General features: G+C 46.6%; 3 non-coding genes across 3 annotated transcripts; all 3 read left to right on the top strand.

The window, feature by feature from the left end:
• The first annotated feature begins 13,143 nt into the window (after positions 1-13,143).
• On the top strand, positions 13,144-13,216 carry Trnat-ggu (transfer RNA threonine (anticodon GGU)). The gene has a single exon. It is a non-coding gene; the product is annotated as a tRNA-Thr (tRNA).
• An 853-nt stretch (positions 13,217-14,069) lies between these two features.
• Trnat-ggu (transfer RNA threonine (anticodon GGU)) lies at positions 14,070-14,142 on the top strand. The gene has a single exon. It is a non-coding gene; the product is annotated as a tRNA-Thr (tRNA).
• A 391-nt stretch (positions 14,143-14,533) lies between these two features.
• On the top strand, positions 14,534-14,606 carry Trnat-ggu (transfer RNA threonine (anticodon GGU)). The gene has a single exon. It is a non-coding gene; the product is annotated as a tRNA-Thr (tRNA).
• The last annotated feature ends 8,606 nt before the right edge of the window (positions 14,607-23,212 follow it).

Raw genomic sequence — 23,212 nt, 5'->3', positions numbered from 1 at the left:
ATCAAGATCGGGGACGTCACCTCGAACCCCATCACCCTTGGCTGTCGGGAGACCCCTCAAGGTTCAGTCCTGTCTCCGCTATTGTTCAACATCGCGCTCTTGGGCCTCCCGGGGCGGCTGGAGACTATTCCTAACCTAAGACACGCTCTCTATGCAGACGATGTAACCCTGTGGACGGGGGCCGACTCATTAGGGGGTCTGCAGGACACTCTGCAACTCGCCGCCGATACGGTCAACCAGTATGCAAAGGAATGCGGATTGGCTTGCTCACCCCAAAAGTCAGAACTTCTTGTGGTTCGACGCCGCCGCAGCAAACGAGAAGAAGATGACATCCAGGTGACCCTTGAGAAACAGATCATCAAACCCTGCAGATGACTAAAAGTTCTAGGCCTTGTGATACAATCGGACGCGAAGAATGACCAAATGATACAGCGGCTTACAAAAACATCCGAACAGGTTCTACACATGATCAGAAGAATCACCAACCGGCACAGAGGCATGAAAGAGAAAGACACACTTCGTCTCGTCCAGGCCTTCATCCTCTCCAGAATAACTTACTCACGGCCGTATGCAGTTCTAAACAAGAGAGAAACCGACAAACTTAACACCGTTATCAGGAAAGCAACAAAACAAGCTCTGGGCCTTCGAATGAGCGTGTCCACCGACAGGCTATTTAGCATTGGGCTACACAATACAGTCGGTGAGCTAATTGAAGGTCACCTGTCTAATCAAAAAGCTCGCCTCGCACAAACCCAAACGGGCCCGAAGGTACTTGACCGATTAAAATTGATGCCAGTGGGGGATACTGTCTCAACAAAGGAAATGCCGGAGAAATGGCGGAAGCGCATCATAATCCGTCCTCTAACAAAGAATATGCATCCCGTTCACCATGAGGGCAGGCGAGAAGCACGAGCCAAAGCTCTGGACAAAAAGTATGGATCTCTGCCCACAGTGGTCTACACAGATGCAGCCGCATACCCCAAAAGACAAGCCAAAGTAGCGGTGGTGACAACGAAGACAGACCTCGTCGTCGGAGCAACCCTGCCACGAGCCTCAACAAAAGAAGCGGAAGAACTAGCTGTAGCCTTAGCTCTTTCACAAACGAAGGCAACTGTCATAATTACTGACTCCCAAAGAAGTATGCAGGAGTCTCACGTCGGGATGGGTAGCTCCAATGACATACCGCATATTGTCAAGCAAGCCACCAGACAGGGTAGTCGAAGTGGTGTGGGCGCCGGCCCATTCCTCCATGGAGGGCAATGATCAAGCCCACCTCAAGGCCCGACGTTTCGTCGACCAGGCCGCGGAGGACTCAAATGAACCTATGCCACTCACGACGTACCAGGAAATTACAGAGCACTACAGACTCGGTCGCAGAACACTTCCATTGCCCCACCCACAACAAAGACACAAGAAACTACGCTCAGACTTGTGCAAACAAACACGTATCCCCACCCAACACTGATGCACCTTATGTTTCCAAATCAGCACGAAGCCCAATGCAAATTATGTACGCAATCAGGAACACTTAGGCACATTATCCTTGAATGCACCCAGAACCCTGATTTGCCACCTCCACCCTTTCCCCGTTCCCCCGAGCAGTGGGAGACGCTGCTGTCCAGCTCCCTCTTTTGCGATCAGCTCCTGCTGGTTGAGAGAGCGGTAGCATCAAGGACAGCCCATGGCTACCTGTAAGAAGGCTCCACTTCCACTAAGCTCTATCTGCCAAATAAAAAAAAAGTTTTCTCTCTCTCTGGCATACGACGGCAAGGGTAATATAATTTTGTTTAAGGAAAGCTTGCACCCTAGAAAAAGAACGATCTTTTTGATGACGCGCTAACGGATTTGTGTTTTACCAAGTCTGGATAGAATTCATATGTGTCAATTTATTGACGGTTGCCAGTTTTCTTCTATTCCTACTCATATAGTGTGCTTTGTTGCTGTAATACTTGGAACAATTTCATGCGACACTGTACAAACTAGCCAAATTCATCAATACATTAAACAAATTGAGGCTGAAAAAAATAAAAAGACATCCTAAAATATTGCAACCTAAATGCACATTTCTGACCAACGCAGATTTCTCAGCCTTTGAAGACAATATTGCTGTGGGTGTCCTACGAGTTACATTGTCATTTTTTTCAAAGTATTGTCACTACGCCATTCAACATACATCTCATAATCATGCCGGATCCTTTGGTGATGAGTATTTTTTCCATTGACAACCACAGTTACAGCCCAGATGATGTGAGCAGCACTGGAAATAAAAAAAAAACAATGTTTGAAAATTTCTTGTCGATCAGAGAGCAGAATACAGAGCTTTCATTTTCTACCGCAGTTTTCGATAGACATTAAAAGCGAAATATTTGGTTTGCCGCAATGCGGTTTTTTTGTTCAAGTCAACAAATAGGGCGAAATACTCATATCTCAGCATGTAAAAAAGACACGCTGAAGCTTATTTACCACCAGCAAACGTCGGCTGAGAAAAGACGGCACAGAACGTACAACTCTACACTGCCTAACTACCTGATATTTTAGATATTTTGGAGTCCCAAAAGTACGCATGAGCAATTCTAATAATCATGTGAAGGCGTAAACAGATAGGGAAGTGAAAGAATTCAAAACATGAGCAGTCAACAAATTTGACTCCCTGTGCAAGAGTTTCCTAACTTCCGGAAATTTCCACTTACCACAGACCGGCAAGTGCATCGATAAGCTCCTCGGAAAGAACTTGGGGCTTAATGCATCGTGAATGACAATTATGAATAAATAAAGAAGCAAAACTTCATTGAAATTATTTGAAGGGCGTTGAGTAAATATCAAGAATGAATTACTACTATCTGAGTGCGTTTGTTTCCCAGGTTAAACGCTATTTAAACGACATTGTAGGTGAAGTGTTCTCCCCCTTTTTTCTTGCGCTTTTCTCTCCCTGATTGTTGTTCCGCTAGGCGGCATGCAGGATCTGTACTGCTTTAAAAATTTAAGCAATTTTTGTTGATAGATAACTTGATTTTGTACAATCATTCAGATTCAGATTTGAGATGTTCTAAATTATTTATTTGAATAATGAACCTCGGGGTAAGAAGCAGAACTTGTGGCAGGACATGCCGCCAGACTCTTTCACCCCCGGTTATGGCGCAACGCGGCATGATGGCCGGGGGCCCCGCCAGATGGACAAGGGTCAGTGGTCCCTCGCGAGGGTAAAGGAAGCTTTCCAGACGTGGATTCTCCTTTCAAAGCTCCGAATTCGACCAGGGACGCCTGTACCCATTAAAGAAACCGGTGGGTGTGCCTGGCGGTACTAGGATTGGAACCCCGTACTTCCCGCATGCGAGGCGAGTGCTGTACCTCTGAGCCATCGCTGCGGTTTGAATTGGGCTGTCGGCCTTGTCAAGCTGCTTCTATGCAGCTTTTATCGTCAGCCTGCGATGTAATAACAATAAATTGAAATAAAAATTCTTCCCCTAAAAAAAGTGCAACAAAACATTATTGTTCGTTAATGTCAATATATTGATTTTATACATACCTGATGTGGATGTAATTGCAGTTATCGTACGCCTCCTCTTAGAAGCCATCACCTATTTGAATAATGAACCTCGGTGTAAAAATGCGAAAGTGCAACAAAAAATTATTCCTCCTTACAGTCGTATATTTATTTTGAACATACCTGATGTGAATGTAATGGCAGATATCGCCCACCTCCTCTGAGGAGCCATTATGTCGTATTGGTTTGAAAAACGTCCTGCACAATAAGGATAAACAATTCGCGGAGACCTACTATTATCTTACCTGACCCGTAGTGACAGCATTACACTTCATTTTCAAGCCGTGTAATCCTTCATGTCTAATAGTACGGCTGTAGCGATTATGTCCTCTTTCGTTGCGGCAATGTCATTGTTTCGAGCGCTCTATGCCTTGCGTCTGATTTTCGCGTTCGCATGGTTGCGGGTGGTGACGTCTGGTGATGGTTTCTGCCTGAGAAAACGTCTGTCTCATTGATGTAGTGATTCACTTTTGTGGGCTCTTGCGGCTATTTGTGAGGCGGGCTTCCGTGGGTGACCGCAGTTTACAGCAGCCTTTGAGGTTGAAGCTTCAGAGTCCATCACAGTATAGAGAGCAGAAACGCGTGCTGTATTGTGATTGTCCTTTCATTGATAGCGTGTTTATCCTTCTCCGATCGCTGCGTTTTATTATCTCTGTTACTAAGGCAAGATTACTTAGCCAATGAGCCTGGTTAGCCCTACATGTACGCGGTTAATGCGAACACTTTTCCTATTCTAGTAATTAGCCCTTTAGCTGACCCTTTCGGGTCAATGTAACAAAACACCGAAGCCTTGTCAAGAAACATCAATAACGCATATAGAGCTGACACCTGGCACAAAAGCAAGTTCGCCAGAATCGGAAACCGCCAAAAGGAAAACCCGGGGCAGGGACAATACGAATCTCAATATACCGGCCAATTTGCTGCATGAGAACTGCAGGTACCATGAACCATTCAGACGTTTCTGACATCAGCTTCACCAAAATTGGTCCATAACCGAAGGACAGGAAACGCGAGCTTGGAGCACGCTTTGGTTGTCGACCACTTCCCCTTGGCGGCGCTCGGCTGTTTTGAAAGCTTGGAGACGCTGGATGTACCGCTGAAAGCAAAAGAGGTGACAGCAATTCAGGGTAGCTTTCGAAGGAATGACCTTCTCGAAGAATAAGACGAGCTGCTTCGACCTGATGAAATTCAGCGTCCTATGGACCAACAGAGCCATAGCCACGCGTTCGTGCGCACCGACAGAAGAAGCATTCGTTGTTCCCAGCTGCTGAGCCGCCACAGAAGGAGGCGTCGCCAAACACAATGAGGGTCAGGGCAAGCTTCGAGATAAGCTGAAGGTCGAGCAGCCAGTCACCTACCTGACAACCGTTTGGTTCCGGTTGCCATACGAGGCAGCAGAAGCGTAGAGCGGCAGTGCAAACCCTGTAGTGTCTTAACGCGCCAAAGGAGAAAAGCTCTTTATACTTAACGACGGCGTGTGCCGGATATGCACGTTTAACTTGTGCCGCAGCTCAAAGGTGTACCAGACATAGCAAAGCGGCCCCTCCGCGCATACTGCTACGAGGAGCCCACGTGCGGTTCAACATTTTGGATGGACTGCGGGACTCATTGCGCGAGAATCGTCCCGATGCGAACGCACGGAAGCAGCGCTACAAGAAACTGCATCGCAGGAACGTGTTCGAGACACAGTGCCAGCTAGTGAAACTGTTGAACAGCTAGAAGGTTCGCTGTGTGTGGAAGCGTTTGTTTAAGGCCAGATACGAAAGTTGCGGGCGCGGGAGGATGTTGAATCTCCCGATGGGTGTACGTAAGGCATAGACGAGCTTGAACATCCTCTTCAACGTTTTTCCTGTCACTAAAGCAGTATTTAATTGATGAAGCCAGAAATGAGATAAAGCATAACGCGACGTCTGTGGCGGCCACAACAACTACAGCAGTGACGTAAAATGACGCCGAAATTTCTCACAATGTGAGTGGAGGATGCTCTCATTTTAAGGTTCATGCGCACACACTTGCACTTGTGTCAACGTAATGTTTTTGCCTCATTTTAAGGAAGACCTTCCGGGTTATGTGCCACATGCTCATGCGGTAAATGTGGTTCTTGTGGGTTTCTTTTGTGGTCTGCAACAACATGATTAGCTTGTGTCATTATCCTTGGTTTCGCGCACTCACTACTACTAGAATTGGCTTGTCATATTTCTGCAATGTTGTCAACACCAAAGTGGGCCCGGTAAAACTGCCACCATCGCTCATCGCATTCAGGGTGAGCAAGTATCGTAACATTCAGCGGAGAAAGACGAGCCAAGATGTAAGTAGTGGCTGAAAACTCCGTTTCATTGGAGGCGCTCAACTTTAAGGCGGTTAGCACACACTTTCAGGGCTTTTCTGGCTCATCCCTGTTGTAATCACAAGAGGTGTGTTGACATCAGGCCAACAGCCAGCCGATTTTTCCCCGTGTCAGCAAGCTGCTGTCGCCCTGTCACATTGGGACGCTGACCATCGGCCACCTACGGGCGCTGGTGTGTGGGCGCGGGCGGAACTCGCCTGTGGAGCAATCGAGGTTGCTGCGCAAAATAACAAACGACCTGCGTCAAAAGTGCTTCTTGTACCATGGTTCTGTTCTTTACGCAGAATGTTTTGGTTGATTTTAGATGCCTTATAGTAAACCTTCTCTTCCACTAGAGTGACCTTTATTTGTCATTAGGCCAGTTGACCATGCACACAAGTCTCAGCTCTACTGAAGTAAAATCAGCGAAGCGTCTGTAGCAGAATTCCGACCGCATGTGTGCTGTGTGGAGTTGTTTTAACTTCACGGACCTTAACAAGCTGCTGCCTGCCCACAAAACACAGCCAGAGTCATCACAGCAGAAATCATGTCTAGGCCCAGTTTTCACTTCATGATCAACTTAGAATGGCCTAACATTAGATCGATAAGCAACTGGTTTGTTAAGCGAAAATTACCACCAAGCCTCAGCTAGTCTAGAAAAACTTCATGCATCAGGGAAAACATAAAAAAATCAGCAAAGCACTTGAAAAAAAGGAATACCACTCGGGAATTGATTTTTCTCCTAAAGAAATTAGGAGGAATGAAACTGCAGTGGTGAAAGCATTGTTTAGGGAATCCTGACATCATTCTGCACAAGTAAACCCACAATGTCTACAAATCACTTCTAGATCTCTTAAGCATGCTAACACTTAATCCTGATGATACTACTCAGCAATATTGCTTAAGGGGATGCTGAGGTGAGCCAATTTTCAATACCGATATTTTATAAGGATGTCTAATTTAAATCAGTGTCAACGAGAGCTATTACCTCACCTTTACTATTACTCTGGATGAATGATGCTTACTTCATTATCAATTTGCTAAAGGCCTTGCTATTGAAAGGCGTCCTGATACTTCCAGAGGGCACCCAAAATACCTACCATTATATTTGTTCGAAGGAAGTTAATGATAATTGTTCCCTGCAGAACATTTTTAACAAGAACATCACAATACAACAAGAAAATGTTGGACCTCTGGATTCTCCAGCTGCGGCGCGATGCTCAGAAAGGGGAGCGACACGTTGTGATACGATGAGGCTTTAAATGGAAAGAAGAAGAAGCGGGCGCGAGCCGGCTCACCCACATGAGCATGCGGCAGCTCGTGAAGCGTAATGAAATGATGGCTAGCGTCGTCTGCTGCAAGGGGTGACGAAGAGGAAGTAACTACCTGTTGACATGCCGACGTTTTTCCCGACTGAGACGTCAGTCCCTGGAGGTGCCGCTTTGCAGTTTGGGGATATCACTAACAGGGCCGGCTATACTATCGTTCGGGGCATCCGAAACGGGGTTTTGCCGCCGGGATGTATGCTCTGCTTTCCTGCGCTACATTGAAAATTCTAAACGATTCTCTTTATGATTGAGATTGGTCATCCTCGCTTTAATTTTCCAGTTTTTTTTCTTCTCAAAACCAACTGATCTAAATTATCCTTCCTAGGCGTGTCGTGAATTGATAAGAGTACCATTCATTTTTACAATCCTCTGTTGTTTGGCCGATCCCCTGATTGGGTATGCGCCATTAATTATCAGGATCAACAACTCCCCCGCCGACGGATGGCGCTAAGGGGCTTCCAAAGGGTTCAGTAGGGGTACGGGACACTTTGGCTGTAGTGCCACAGGAAAAACGTACACTGCTGGGCCCGACGATGCCATCATGTCCACCAATAAGACTTGTCCTAAACTACAGAGTTGTATTGGACGTTGCCTTTCGCAGTGTAGCCCAAGTGTTTCTTCAAGGGCGTCTCTTTTGCTTGGTTGGGCGTGATATCCTCTTTATTATCCCTCCTCTGATGCCGTGATCGTTTTCGCCGACACCGGTGCTTATACCATCGGGCGTGTTGCTGCACCTTCAAGTCACGCCATGGTTTGTTTGCAAGCCAGGTTCCCGTTGTGAGGGTTTGAACGATGGAGGGTTTTGTACTCCTTTTCTGGACCATGCAAACGTTCACTTGAAGCCTCCCTCTGTGCTCGGCAAGACGTCTTCTGACTCGTTCTTTCTTTTTGCATTTGCGTCTCTTGGTCTCAGTTCGTAATTCAGTCGTTCGCTCACGAAGATTTTCTGCTGGCTGTGGCGCCAACTCGCTGGAGTGCAAGATGATCTTGGACTTGATAGAAAATGTGTCCGACTGCTTGTTGCTGTGAAATCGTAGAACTTTTGAGGCTCCAGAAAGCAAGGAAAAAGACTTTTCGGGTGAAGGCGTTCCTTGTTCCGAAACGGAGGACACAACAGGGTCGTTGCTTGCCAATTTTCTCGTGTTCGTTGACGCTTCTCGGAAGATCTTATTCTGTTGCATCGCTTCTTCAGTAGGGAACTCTGCTCCAATAAAAGGACCATCTAGGGAGCCTTTGGGCGGTGGGGATGTTAGTGGGTAGCTGTTTTCCACTGATTTAAAGTGATGCTTCAACGCAGCCGTTGGGAGTACAGTACTCGAATTTGTTCTAAAGGGCACCTTTGTGATTTTCCACGCGTCTAAGTCGGGTAGGAGATGGTCCGGTTGTGGGGATGCCCACTTGTCTCTCTCCATGGTGTTTTGCTCGGAATTCGGCAGCAGCACGGAATCGCTGCTCGTCACTCGTCCTTCTTGGGTTTTGACTCCGACGCTTTTAAGGTCACAGAAATGACAAAAAAGTTTAAAGGCCACTCCATCGTCAACGGACGATCGAAGGACAACAGCGCTCGCACACTGAATGATCTCGGCTGCAGCACACGATGGACATTGCACAGTCCATCCTAATTTGGTCTCTACAGCCTTCAGCTTTCCATGCACAGGTTTTACGGTACCCGTTACCAGCTCCCAGTAGTAGTCCGAGCCAACGAGGACCGCAGTCGGCTTGTCATTCACTCCTTGTACAGGGAGAGGCTGCGTATCCAGGTGCATCTCATTCATAGCCGTTAAAACTCTCTCTCCTTGTAGGGGAATATTTTCGCTGCATATCGTCTCCACTTCCAGCGCTTCGATACTAATCGGGCGTATGTTGTATGCAGCGAAAAGGATGACTCGCACCTTCTTCATTGTTTTCCGCGTATTTTGACCTCCGAACACGCCTACGGTTAACGTTTCCTCGCCCAGGGGTTTGCAACCGAGTTTTCCAGAAGCACTGGCAGTAATGAAGCTCCGCTCACTTCCCCCATCGAATAGAACTCGGTGGCGCCCTGACGTTTTCATGCCTCCTATTTTGGCTGTGAGAGGCTGCAGCAGCACGACTGAGCCCGCTTGTTTGGAGACCAAGTTGACAGGGGTCGAGGTAACGTTGCCATCGTCGTTCTTCGCACTGTCTGAGGCGCACACGGATGTTGCATGCCTCCTCAAGCAATTGCCCCATTTGCCCTGGCTTCTGCATTGTTTAGCCATGTGGCCCTTTTTGAGGCAACGGAAGCATCGTCCTGTTTTGGCGAGTATCTCCTTTTTGCGAAAAAGGCTGAGTTCTGTTGAATCGCAGGCTTCGGTAAAGTGTTTTCCCGAGTGGCAAAAAAAACTACTGTTGGGGCCTGCTCACGTAGCTTTGCAAAGCTGAGGTCGTTGCAACGCCATGCGGAAAGCTACGTTTTCGTCCATCTTCTGAGGTTCGATGAATTTTCTGTGTGGCGTGATCTTCAAGAGCCTCCCGACACGTGAGCTGATGGTCGAAGAAATCTAAGAGCAGTTGAAGCTCCTGGTCCGGAGAAGTCATTCGACCGGAGCAGTCGCCGTGTGGGTTCAATGAAGCGCCATCTGTGGAAAATGGCCTCTTGCGCCCCTCATGGAACCGCAGGACCGTGTCTGTCGGTAGGACACTTAGCAGTATTTCACGCAGCATGGTGCAGTAGGTCGTGGAGCTCGTGCCAAGCGCCTTGAGGCTTCGTATATGAACCTGGACCCAATCGTAAAGGCGCCTCAGTTGTCGGACGTCGGATGACGACGACACCGGCTTCAGGTCAAGGAGGCCTCGCAGATGATCTTGCACAATGATGCGGTCATCTCCGAAGCGCTGGTTCAGGATCTCGATGGCGTCCTTGTAGCAGCCATCGGTAGCTTGCAGTCCGGCTATGGCTGATGCAGCTGCTCCAGTCACGAGGCTGTTTAAGTAGTTAAACCTGTCAGCCGTGCTGAGCTCGTCGTTGTTCTGGACGGCTGCCGAAAACTGTGTCCAGAATCGCTGCCACGATCTGAGGTTTCCGGCAAATTTGAGGAGCTCTAGGTGGGGAAGCTTGCATTTGCCAGGCGGTGATGGGTGGACGGTCGTCGGACGTGGCGTTGAAGACCGGGATTCTTGCAGCTCGAGACGAAGGTTCGCGGTAGCGCTGACAACCTTGTCGCGGTATTGCCCCGCGTCTGTCGTCTCGCTGTTTACTAGGCCCTCCGGTGTCTCTTCAAAGACCGCCTCGTCCAACTTCTCTATCCGGCCATAAAATGCATTGATTCGTTCGAGCAGTACACTCACCGCTCCTGGCGCCGCCTCTGTTTCCACTTATGTGGCCTTCCGCTTCCATTTGAAGGCCATCAAGCTGCGCCCGTAGGCTGCGTCGTCGTCGAAGCTGTCGTTCCATTCGGTCGCACGCAGGTTGGGAGCTCGCCGAGATCGCAGGCGCCGCGTCTTTTTGTGGGCTTTCACGGCTCCGTGTCGATGGGCTTGGCGTCGTCTAGAAGTCCCGGGTTTTCGGCACCATGTGTTGGACCTCTGGGTCCTCCAGCAGCGGCGCGATGCTCAGGAAGGGGAGCGACACGTCGTGATACGATGAGGCTTTAATGGAATCAGAAGAAGAAGCGGGCGCGAGCCGGCGCACCCACATGAGCATGAGGCAGCTCGTGAAGCGTTATAAAATGATGGTTAGCGTCATCTGCTGCAAGGGGTGACGAAGAGGAAGTCACAACAGGAGAATTCCCATCATATACACCTGCACAAGGCACTACAAATATACAAGTTCTGAACTCTTTAAAAATGAATCCGTAATTCTTTCAAGAAGTACGCAGCAGCTACTTTTCTGATGAAGGCAAAATACGAGTTCGAGAATCCAGCGCACATTAGGATTCTCATGTGTTCAATAAATAAATAAATTAAAAAATAAATAAATAAATAAATAAAAAACAAATTACATAAATAACAATAAATAGGTGAACAAACAAATAAATAAATTACTAAAGAACTTTATTAACAGAAGACAGAAAAAATGTTTAGACTATTTTGACCGATAGCTGGGAGGCTACTTTACGGTTGAATACAAAATACACATAAAAATGAGTCGCAGGTATCCACCAAGGTTGGAAAATAAAGAAAATGAACAGAAAAAATACAAAGGAAACTAAAATGATACAGATAAAGCAGTACGAACATCCGCTATAAATATAATCGCATCATTACACTACATTACGTTTATCTAAGTAAAACATCTTGCAAAAGAATTTATTGTTACTCGCAAATTTTACTTGAATAGGTATATCGTTCCACACTTTGGCACCGTATAATTCAATTAGCCTTTCGCCAGAGACGTTATCACGGGTTGACAAGTTCAAGCTGGCATTGGATGCTTTCCTAGTGCTCTGAATAGGAATAGACAAACGTGCTAAGGGTACAGGAAAGTTAAGGTTTATAGTTGCGTTTACTAAAAAGATATTATGTATTTTGTATATATATATATATAAATATATATATATATATATATATATATATATATATATATATATATATATATATATATATATAACACAGAAATAAGGGTTGGCAGTCGAGAAAACCTCGGAAAGCAAAGGGGAGGATGTGGTAGATCATTGAAACAGATTAAGAATTTGGAAAGAAAGAAAGAAAGTGAAGAAAAAATGCCCGCCAGGTGGGATCCGAACCCACGACCGCCAGAATACCGGTCTGGCTATCGAGCCAGACCGGTATTCTGGAGGTCGTGGGTTCGGATCCCACCTGGCGGGCATTTTTTCTTCACTTTCTTTCTTTCTTTCCAAATTCTTAATCTGTTTCAATGATCTACCACATCCTCCCCTTTGCTTTCCGAGGTTTTCTCGACTGCCAACCCTTATTTCTGTGTTATTTTCAACGAGCCCCTCATTTCCTATTCTGATTCGCTATATATATATATATATATATATATATATATATATATATATATATATATATATATATATAATATATATATATATATATATGGGAAAGGAGGGGTTCTGTGAATTACGACAGAATAAGAGTTGGCAGTCAAGAAAACCTTGGAAAGCAAAGGGGAGGATGTGGTGGGTCATCGCAAGAGGTGAAGAGTTTTTTGAGTCAGAAATAAATTGGTGAAACAATGCCCGCCGGGTGGGATCCGAACCCACGACATCCAGAATACCGGTCTGGTACGATAACCACTACGCTTCCGGCGGGGCTATTTCCCCACCAGTTTCTCGGTTATTTATGTTAAGGTATTTTTGTTTCCTGCACTTGGGGGTGTTAGCCAGCGCCACTCGGACTCGGACTCTCGACATGTCGTAGACACTCGAGTCACGGCCCGGGGGTAAAAAGAAGGTCCCCTTCACCCCGAGTAGTCCGAGTGGCGCTGGCTAACACCCCCAAGTGCAGGAAACAAAAATAACTTAACATAAATACCCGAGAAAGTGCTGGGGAAACAGCCCCGCCGGTAGCGTAGTGGTTAACGCACCAGATCGGTATTCTGGAGGTCGTGGGTTCGGATCCCACCCGGCGGGCATTTTTTCACCACTTTCTTTTCGACTCAAAAAATTCTTCATCTCTTTCTATGACCCACCACAACCTCCCCTTTGCTTTCCGAGGTTTTCTTGACTGCCAACCCTTATTTTCTGTCTTATTTTACGGAGCCCCTCATTTCCCATTTTCTGGTTCGCTACATGCTTAGCGAGGGCCTCTGTTCTGGCAGTCTTGGTGCCAAAGGTAGCTTAAGAGGGTTCAACGCTGGTCGACCACTCTCGACATGTCGTAGACACCCGAGTCACGGCCCGGGGGTAAAAAGAAGGTCCCCTTCACCCCGAGTAGTCCGAGTGGCGCTGGCTAACACCCCCAAGTGCAGGAAACAAAAATAACTTAACATAAATACCCGAGAAAGTGCTGGGGAAACAGCCCCGCCGGTAGCGTAGTGGTTATCGCACCAGACCGGTATTCTGGAGGTCGTGGGTTCGGATCCCACCCGGCGGGCATTTTTTCACCACTTTCTTTTCGAATAAAAAAATTCTTCATCTCTTTCTATGACCCACCACAACCTCCCCTTTGCTTTCCGAGGTTTTCTTGACTGCCAACCCTTATTTTCTGTCTTATTTTACGGAGCCCCTCATTTCCCATTTTCTGATTCGCTACATGCTTAGCGAGGGCCTCTGTTCTGGCAGTCTTGGTGCCAAAGGGAGCTTAAGAGGGTTCAACGCTGGTCGACCACTCTCGACATGTCGTAGACACTCGAGTCACGGCCCGGGGGTTCAAAAGAAGGTCCCCTTCACCCCGAGTAGTCCGAGTGGCGCTGGCTAACACCCCCAAGTGCAGGAAACAAAAATAACTTAACATAAATACCCGAGAAAGTGCTGGGGAAACAGCCCCGCCGGTAGCGTAGTGGTTAACGCACCAGATCGGTATTCTGGAGGTCGTGGGTTCGGATCCCACCCGGCGGGCATTTTTTCACCACTTTCTTTTCGACTCAAAAAATTCTTCATCTCTTTCTATGACCCACCACAACCTCCCCTTTGCTTCCGAGGTTTTCTTGACTGCCAACCCTTATTTTCTGTCTTATTTTACGGAGCCCCTCATTTCCCATTTTCTGGTTCGCTACATGCTTAGCGAGGGCCTCTGTTCTGGCAGTCTTGGTGCCAAAGGTAGCTTAAGAGGGTTCAACGCTGGTCGACCACTCTCGACATGTCGTAGACACCCGAGTCACGGCCCGGGGGTAAAAAGAAGGTCCCCTTCACCCCGAGTAGTCCGAGTGGCGCTGGCTAACACCCCCAAGTGCAGGAAACAAAAATAACTTAACATAAATACCCGAGAAAGTGCTGGGGAAACAGCCCCGCCGGTAGCGTAGTGGTTATCGCACCAGACCGGTATTCTGGAGGTCGTGGGTTCGGATCCCACCCGGCGGGCATTTTTTCACCACTTTCTTTTCGAATAAAAAAATTCTTCATCTCTTTCTATGACCCACCACAACCTCCCCTTTGCTTTCCGAGGTTTTCTTGACTGCCAACCCTTATTTTCTGTCTTATTTTACGGAGCCCCTCATTTCCCATTTTCTGATTCGCTACATGCTTAGCGAGGGCCTCTGTTCTGGCAGTCTTGGTGCCAAAGGGAGCTTAAGAGGGTTCAACGCTGGTCGACCACTCTCGACATGTCGTAGACACTCGAGTCACGGCCCGAGGGTTAAAAAGAAGGTCCCCTTCACCCCGAGTAGTCCGAGTGGCGCTGGCTAACACCCCCAAGTGCAGGAAACAAAAATAACTTAACATAAATACCCGAGAAAGTGCTGGGGAAACAGCCCCGCCGGTAGCGTAGTGGTTATCGCACCAGACCGGTATTCTGGAGGTCGTGGGTTCGGATCCCACCCGGCGGGCATTTTTTCACCACTTACTTTTCGAATAAAAAAATTCTTCATCTCTTTCAGTGACCCACCACAACCTCCCCTTTGCTTTCCGAGGTTTTCTTGACTGCCAACCCTTATTTTCTGTCTTATTTTACGGAGCCCCTCATTTCCCATTTTCTGGTTCGCTACATGCTTAGCGAGGGCCTCTGTTCTGGCAGTCTTGGTGCCAAAGGGAGCTTAAGAGGGTTCAACGCTGGTCGACCACTCTCGACATGTCGTAGACACTCGAGTCACGGCCCGGGGGTTAAAAAGAAGGTCCCCTTCACCCCGAGTAGTCCGAGTGGCGCTGGCTAACACCCCCTAGTGCAGGAAACAAAAATAACTTAACATAAATACCCGAGAAAGTGCTGGGGAAACAGCCCCGCTGGTAGCGTAGTGGTTATCGCACCAGACCGGTATTCTGGAGGTCGTGGGTTCGGATCCCACCCGGCGGGCATTTTTTCACCACTTTCTTTTCGAATAAAAAAATTCTTCATCTCTTTCAATGACCCACCACAACCTCCCCTTTGCTTTCCGAGGTTTTCTTGACTGCCAACCCTTATTTTCTGTCTTATTTTACGGAGCCCCTCATTTCCCATTTTCTGGTTCGCTACATGCTTAGCGAGGGCCTCTGTTCTGGCAGTCTTGGTGCCAAAGGGAGCTTAAGAGGGTTCAACGCTGGTCGACCACTCTCGACATGTCGTAGACACTCGAGTCACGGCCCGGGGGTTAAAAAGAAGGTCCCCTTCACCCCGAGTAGTCCGAGTGGCGCTGGCTAACACCCTCAAGTGCAGGAAACAAAAATAACTTAACATAAATACCCGAGAAAGTGCTGGGGAAACAGCCCCGCTGGTAGCGTAGTGGTTATCGCACCAGACCGGTATTCTGGAGGTCGTGGGTTCGGATCCCACCCGGCGGGCATTTTTTCACCACTTTCTTTTCGACTCAAAAAATTCTTCAACTCTTTCTATGACCCACCACAACCTCCCCTTTGCTTTCCGAGGTTTTCTTGACTGCCAACCCTTATTTTCTATATATATTTATATATATATATATATATGTACACTCTGAAGAACGGAAGTCCTCGTCCTGCAACGTCAGTAAACTGTTATTCTTATTTTTATGTGTTTCTCGTGTGTCTCTGCCTCTACTTTTTTTCATAACAAAACAAGTCAACCGCAAAGTTTTTCTTATCTGTTACCTATATATATATATATATATATATATATATATATATATATATATATATCATTATCACCAGCCTATCTACGCCTACTGCAGGGCAAAGGCCTCTCCCATTCTTCTCCAATTACCTCGGTCCTGTGCCAACTGTGACCAATTTATCCCCGCAAACTTCTTGATCTCATCTTCCCATCTAACTTTCTGCCGCCCCCTGCAACGCTTGCCTTCTCTAGGGATCCACTCTGTTACCCTTAATGACCAGCGGTTATCTTGCCTTCGCATTACATGCCCTGCCCACGTCCATTTCTTCTTCCTAATTTCTACTAATATCTCTTTAACACCAGTTTGCTCCCTGACCCAATCCGCTCTCTTCTTGTCCCTTAATGTTACACCTATCATTTTTCGCTCCATTGCCCGCTGAGTCGTTCTAAATTTAAGTTGAACCCTCTTAGTGAGCCTCCAAGTTTCTGCCCCGTAGGTGAGTACCGGTAAGATGCAGTTGTCATACACTTTCTTCTTCAGCGACAATGGTAGGCTGCTATTCATAATCTGAGAATGTCAGCCATATGCACCCCACCCCATTCTGATCCTTCTAATTATCTCTGCCTCATGGTTGGGATCTGGGGTCACAACTTGGCCGAAGTAGATATATTCGCTTACCACTTCCACTGCCTCGCCACCTCTCTCAAACCGCTGTGCTGTCCCGAGGTTATTGATCATTACTTTAGTTTTCTGCATATTAATTTTCAGGCCCACGGTTCTACTCTGTTCGCCCAGTGCGGAAAGCATGCTTTGCAATTCTTCCCCCGAGTTACTTAGCAAGGCAACGTCATCAGCAAATCTGAGTTTACTGAGGTATTCTCCATTAACCCTTACTTTCACCTGTTCCCAATCCAAGTATTCAGAACGTTGGAGTGAATATATATATATATATATATATATATATATATATATATATATATATATATATATATATATATATATATATATATAGAAATATCGGCAGTCTACAACGTCAAAGCAGGCATAGGGGTGTGGTTAGGTTCTTTTTTGTTTACTATGTTTACTACGGTTATTGAAGTTAACTTTTTTTTAATATACGGAAGAATGAAAGAAAGAAAAACACGCGCCCACAGTGGCACTGGCTACCACCACCGAGCGTCAGATACACTTCTAGTAATATAAATAGCCCAGAAAGTGAAGGGGAACACAGTCGCCCAGATAGCCGAATTGGCAAGGCATTCGAGATCTAATAGGAAGGCTTCTGTTCGGTCCCCACTCTGGGCGCGTGTTTTTCTTTCTTTTTTTCTTGACATGCTGGCATGCTGGCATGACATGCTGGCGATGGAGCCGAAGGCGTGGTGAACATAAAGTAAGAAACCTCGGTTAACAGCAACAGCAGAGGGTTTTTTTCGACGTTTCAAATTTGAGACAACCCTTCTAGGGGAATGATTCCCGCATGAATCATTCCCCCGTAGAAGACTTGCCTCGAAGTCGAAACAGCGAAATAAACCCTCCGCTGCTGCTCTAACCGTGGTTTCTTACTCTCTCTCTCTCTCTCTCTCTCTCTCTCTCTCTCTATATATATATATATATATATAGTTTGGAAATGAGGGGCTCGTTAGGAAATACAGAAGGAAATGCCGGCCGTCTACAACGCCAAAGAAGGCATAGGGGAGTGGTTAGACTTTTTTTACCGTTATTGACGTTACATTTTTTTTATAGTTACGTGAGAAAGGAAGAAAGAAAAACACGCGCCCAGAGTGAGGACCGAACCCACGCCTTTCGATTAGATCTCGAATGCCTTACCAATTCGGCTATCTGGGCGACTGTGTTCTGCTTCACATTCTGGGGTATTTATATTTACTGCAACTGTGTCTCACGCTTGAGGGTGGTAGCCAAAGCTCAGCGAGGGCCTCGGGTCTGGCAGCCTTGATGCCAAGGTAGCATAAGAGGGTTTCCCGCTGGTTAACCGCTCATGACAGGCTGTAGACGTTCACGTCACGCCCCGGGGGTTGAAAAAGAAGGTCCCCTTCTCCCCGTGTAGTCTGAGTGACGCTGGCTACCACCCTCAAGCGTGAGACACAGTTGCAGTAAATATAAATACCCCAGAATGTGAAGCAGAACACAGTCGCCCAGATAGCCGAATTGGTAAGGCATTCGAGATCTAATCGAAAGGCGTGGGTTCGGTCCCCACTCTGGGCGCGTGTTTTTCTTTCTTTCTTTCTCACGTAACTATTAATAAAATGTAACGTCAATAACGGTAAAAAAGTCTAACCACTCCCCTATGCCTTCTTTGGCGTTGTAGACTGCCGGCATTTCTTTTTGTATATATATATATATATATATATATATATATATATATATCGTAGAGCGAACAGACGGACGGTTAACAAACAAACTTGATACTAAAGTTTGTTACCCGTTAGTCTATTCGCTCTACGGTATTTTCACCGGGTCCATTGCATCATCTTCTGACGTATATATATATATATATATATATATATATATATATATATATATATATATATATATATATATATATATATATATATATATATATATGTAGAGAGAGAGAGAGAGAGAGAGAGAGAGCAATAAAACTTGGAAGATGACAGAGAACACAAGAAAAGAAAACTTTGAACACGGTAGAAGCCACGATTGTTGCCAACGTTTCAGCGAAGAGACTTGCCTTCGTCAGAGCAACCTCTTGCCTGACAGTCACGCTTTATATAGGGTGCCCGGGTGAGAAGAGAGAAGGAAGTGCAATAGAGAAAGCAAACTGGTTTGGGAGTATGCAGGGATAGATATTAAGGGGGAAAGAAGCTTGTGTAGTTTGAGCCGCGAAGTCGGTAAGAGGGGGTCAGCCGGGGGTTGGTTTTCCGGGAAATTCTTGGAGAGTAAGGGTGAGAGGGTGTTTGTTGCCCCGCCGAGCGGCCTACCGAAAGGTTCTTAGAAACGCCAGCAGCAAAACAGGTCCTTATCGTAACCTATCTGCAAGCTCCAGGCCAAAAGAGAAGGTAGAGAAGGGGGAGAATAACTAGGTCCAGGGAACAAAAAATGCAGGAAGGACCACACGCACACACACAAAGAAAAAGCAATACCTGCACAACTGAAACGGCACGTGTCGCCAACTGGGGGAATTTGCTTGACTTGCCTTAAAGGAGCCATGAAGAGAAAATGCAAGTTGGTTTTAACCGAAAGCTTTCGTGTTTTATGGTGCCCCCAGCGCTTGTCCGGATACAAACGGTGCTTTATTCACTCAGAAATTAAACAATTTAGGTTAAAATTTTGATTTTCCCGCTCAATCGTGCGTTTTCGTGGCCCCAAGTGACATCACGGGAACCGACCGCTCTGCAGCCTAGAGTACCTTCATTCACGCATCCGCCGTACAGGGTAGAGACACGTAACGCTGGCGCCGCCATGTTCGGTTGCTCGCTCGCCGCCAAAGCAAGTCATTGTGTCAAAACCGCGCTAAAATTATCGCCGCAACGCGGTTTACTGAAGAAGTTTGAATCATATTGTCTGTTTCGCGTTGCTAGGTCTCGTGGGAAACGAAAAGAATAACGCGTTGAGCCCGTTGGCCCAATTGCGGCGGCACGGGACCGTTCAAAGGTTGTCTCCACCCTATAGCGGTGTTGGTTTGTTCCCGCGTTTCTTTACGTTCCGTAATCTAGATGGCGCCACCATACCGTGGCAAGCGTTTGGTTTGTTTTTGCCCGCATTTAAACCTGGCTTGTTTTTGTTCTGGGAGAAAATATTCGTTCCCTGAAACAGTGCTCGCTCGACAAATGGGGTCACGTAAGACACCGTTGCTTGCGTCAATCGGCCAGTGTCGTCTGAGACAACCCCAAGTCCCGTAGTGCTGTGCAGCTAAACCAAAGCATGCTGTGCGCAGTACTAACAGCAGAACGCATCAGTACTTCTATGTTTACATGTGCTTTCGTAACTTCCACTGTTTGTCCCATCATTCCTATTGCTTTGTAAAGAATGTGCCCTAAATTTAAGCGCAAATCGCTCGTTCGTCTAGTTTGTAAGCTCTACCTAATTTGCGTCTGCTTCTGCCAGCCTCCGCCAATCGCAGGGCTTAGCCCATGTGACATCACAGGTTCTGTTGCGGGAAATGAGCTGGTGGGTCGCATGACCATTCCCGTTTTTCCTAATTATGTAGCTTATTTGAGCGAAGTTTACGTTAAAAGTGGTGTCAGTATGATTCTAACGAGACAATCTTTTGAATGAACCAAACTTGTGTTTTCTCTTCATGGCTCCTTTAAACAGCGGGCAGACTCGCCGAATGGTGTGGATTGTAGCAGCGTTTTTCGTTGGATCAATGGGGAGCCTTTAATTAGTCTGGTGCCACGTGGCAGGGATGGAATTGAGCAGTGCGAGTGAAATTTCGTATTCAGCGTCCCATTACGTAGGCCGCCTTGAGTGCTCAGGGCGAGTTATGTCGTCATGGGGTAGCGGTTGAGAACTGAAGGCCGACTTACGTTTTGGCGTGAAGTTGGCTGCTGGCATTAGGGCTTTAGGCGGGACAACCACCGTAGACGTGCCTGTTTCCCACCATCGTCTAGCTTTGGAACACAGCTTCAATAAAGTTTTGGCCACCTTCATTAAGGGACGCTGGTAGACCTTACTGCCAGATATCGTGTTCCATGTCGTTGTTAGGGTGCCGGCTTGGGTTTGTGTCTGAGGCGGCTAGAACGCCATCTCCAAAGCTCGATGGATCTGCCATAATGGGTGCGGGCACCGGGCCTGCAGCTTCGACAGCAAGGGCTATCCTGGCGTGCCTATCAAGTATTAGACCATAATTTAGACAAAATCCACTTACGCGCGTAAACATGCTGTCCGGAAATTCGTCATACCTGGTACAATAGTGGGGTGTATCTGGTAAAAGGATAAAAGGTTTGAGTGCAAATTAGCCCGCAATTTGGAAAATTTTCACGCAGCCCATATGGGACACGTCTCTCCTCTTTGAATTCGCATTGTCCCAGAGATCGATGTGCGTAAGCAATATAAATGAAAGTACAACGTGTCAATTACCGCAAAATTGTGTGGTGGATTGGTTAAGAAGCAATGTTATTAGCACAAAGGTGAAGTGGGTAAGCGTGCGGCTGTTGTAGACACTGTTGGTCGCACTCGACATGGGGATGTTGAATGGGGCTTGTAGGCAAAGCTTCAGACACAAGGCCCACGCTCTGATGTAGAATTCAGTCCAGCATTTCCAACGCAGCTCCGGATGCAAACTCATGGAAAGAACTCCCATATTCTACTCCTGACAATACTGTTGCAACTAAAATGTGTGTGTGACCGTATTGATCAGCACAATCGAACCGATGTGACAGTTGTTTTAAAATAATGTTTTTAATCGTTTTTATTTGCTTGCTCGATATATGCAATGAATTTTAGGTTTTCATGAAGGCTTGTGGTAAAGAGTTTAGGTGCTTTTTGAAGCGAGATTGCCTATAAATTCAGCGTGTCATCTGATTCGAGTCGCATGCCAAGCAGCCTGAGAGAAGAACACATGTACCTTTCGAGGATTAAGTTTAAAGACACTTTCTTGGTCCCTTTTGTAGAGGCACTGTACCTAAAGTACAGTGTTATAAGGGTGGCGAAAAGCATTTCCTTGACGGCGACTAGTTCAAGGGTAATAAGATTGCGACAGGACAGCAATTTTTTCATGTTTAATTTTACCCCTCGTCACATAAGAGTGAGCACGGCCATCTGTGTGTTTGTTTAAATACAGTCTACTGCCTGAGAAAATCTGCGTAGACTTAGGTGCGTCTCCCGAAGGCATAGCATACCTGGTAGATGTTAATTAATTAATTAATTTATTTATTTCAAAATAATCCAAAGAACCTCCAGCGGATGGTATTACATAGGGCTTACATGCAAACACAATGGTGAAACGATGAATAAAAATTTCATTAAAACAAAACAGAGGAACGAAAAGGGCAAAAAAAAAAGACGGTGCATCGCGTAACAAAAATAACGTTCGAAGAGAAGACAAAAAAGTAGTCCTGGGAGCACCCTGTCAAAATTGATAATACGTCACACGCACGTTTACTAGTGTGCAGAAAACAAGATAAGCAATAAAAAGGAACACAAATGTACCGATGGGGCTGTGAAATGGCGTTACGTCTGGATGTTTCTGTTTAGAGCATCTTAAATTTCGAGACATTTGTTTTGATGACAATGTGTGATGGCAGATTATTCCATTCCATCGCGGTTCGAGTTATGAATGATTGAGCAAATGTGCGTGAACGACACGTGATGCATTTGACCTTGTGTTGATGATCACTAGTCGGGAAGATAGGTAAAGGTTCACTCATAAAATCATTATGAAGACACGCATGATAGCAAAGTTTGTGAAAGATTGTTAAAGAATATACGCTACGACGATGGAAGAAGGCTTCAAGCCCGTCGCGATTTTCTTATGCTGTTACACTGGTGTGACGTAAATAATCCGAATAAATGAAGCCCGCCGCATGATTTGCACGGCTTCCAAATCAGTTATTAGATATGCTTGATGAGGCTCCCAAATGGCTGAAGCGTACTCTATTTTAGGACGTATTAGTGTTGTGTATTTATTAGTCATTTTGCATTTGTCATACGAAATTTCATTAGGGGTTCCATAATGCGGTTGAAATATGCTTTTTTTTACGCAATTTGAGTTCTCAAAGAATGTGAAAGAACATGTGCCTTTGTTTGTATTGTTTCTTTCTTTGTGGAGCCGTTATTCGGTGAGACGGGTGGTCTGTAGCTCGGGGAAGGGGCGCCGATCCCACGCCACCTGCGGCGCCAGTAGCGGTGGCGTCACGTCCGTCCCCTTCTCGCGCAGTAACCAGCAGATCGGCCTCTTTTTTGGGTGCGCTTCCAGACGAGTGGTACTGGGGCCGCCAAAGGAGCAAATGCACAGAACGCGGAGGTGCGAAAGTTGGCGTATCCAGCCGGTGTCGATCCGAACTGCGCCACAAGAGTATTGGGGGCGAGTAACGAAAGTCTGGAAGATGCAGTGCTGGTTACAGTGCTCTCTGTTGTAGTCCAACCGCGGACTCTGTCAGTGATGTGGCTACAAGGACAGCCGAAGGCAGCCCAGCGGGAGCAGGGATGGGAGAAAGCCCGCTTGGCAGTACAGTGTCCCGCCGATTCGAGGTGCCGCTCTGCTCCCACGAGATCCGCCTTTGCATACCTTTCCGAGAAGAAAAAAGGGCGAACCTTTTTCCAGCCTCTACAAACTTGACGTTTTCAGCAATTCTTAGTGTGGTTATAAGCTTTTTTTAATGTGGCGAATGATTGTGACTACAGTATGAATTGTTTAGTTCTCCAATTCCCGGTTGGTTGATCGGGTTGCAAGGTATTCTTATAATAATTATGTTTATTGAAGCCCTTTTACACTGTAATGTTCGTTTTTC

This window comes from Haemaphysalis longicornis, unplaced genomic scaffold (genome assembly GCF_048455015.1).
Source record: "Haemaphysalis longicornis isolate Haplotype H1 unplaced genomic scaffold, Haemaphysalis longicornis Haplotype H1 scaffold_10, whole genome shotgun sequence".
In the NCBI taxonomy this organism is placed as follows: domain Eukaryota; kingdom Metazoa; phylum Arthropoda; class Arachnida; order Ixodida; family Ixodidae; genus Haemaphysalis; species Haemaphysalis longicornis.
The sequence above is the reverse complement of the archived record's forward strand: the minus strand, read 5'-3'. Positions and strand labels throughout refer to the sequence as shown.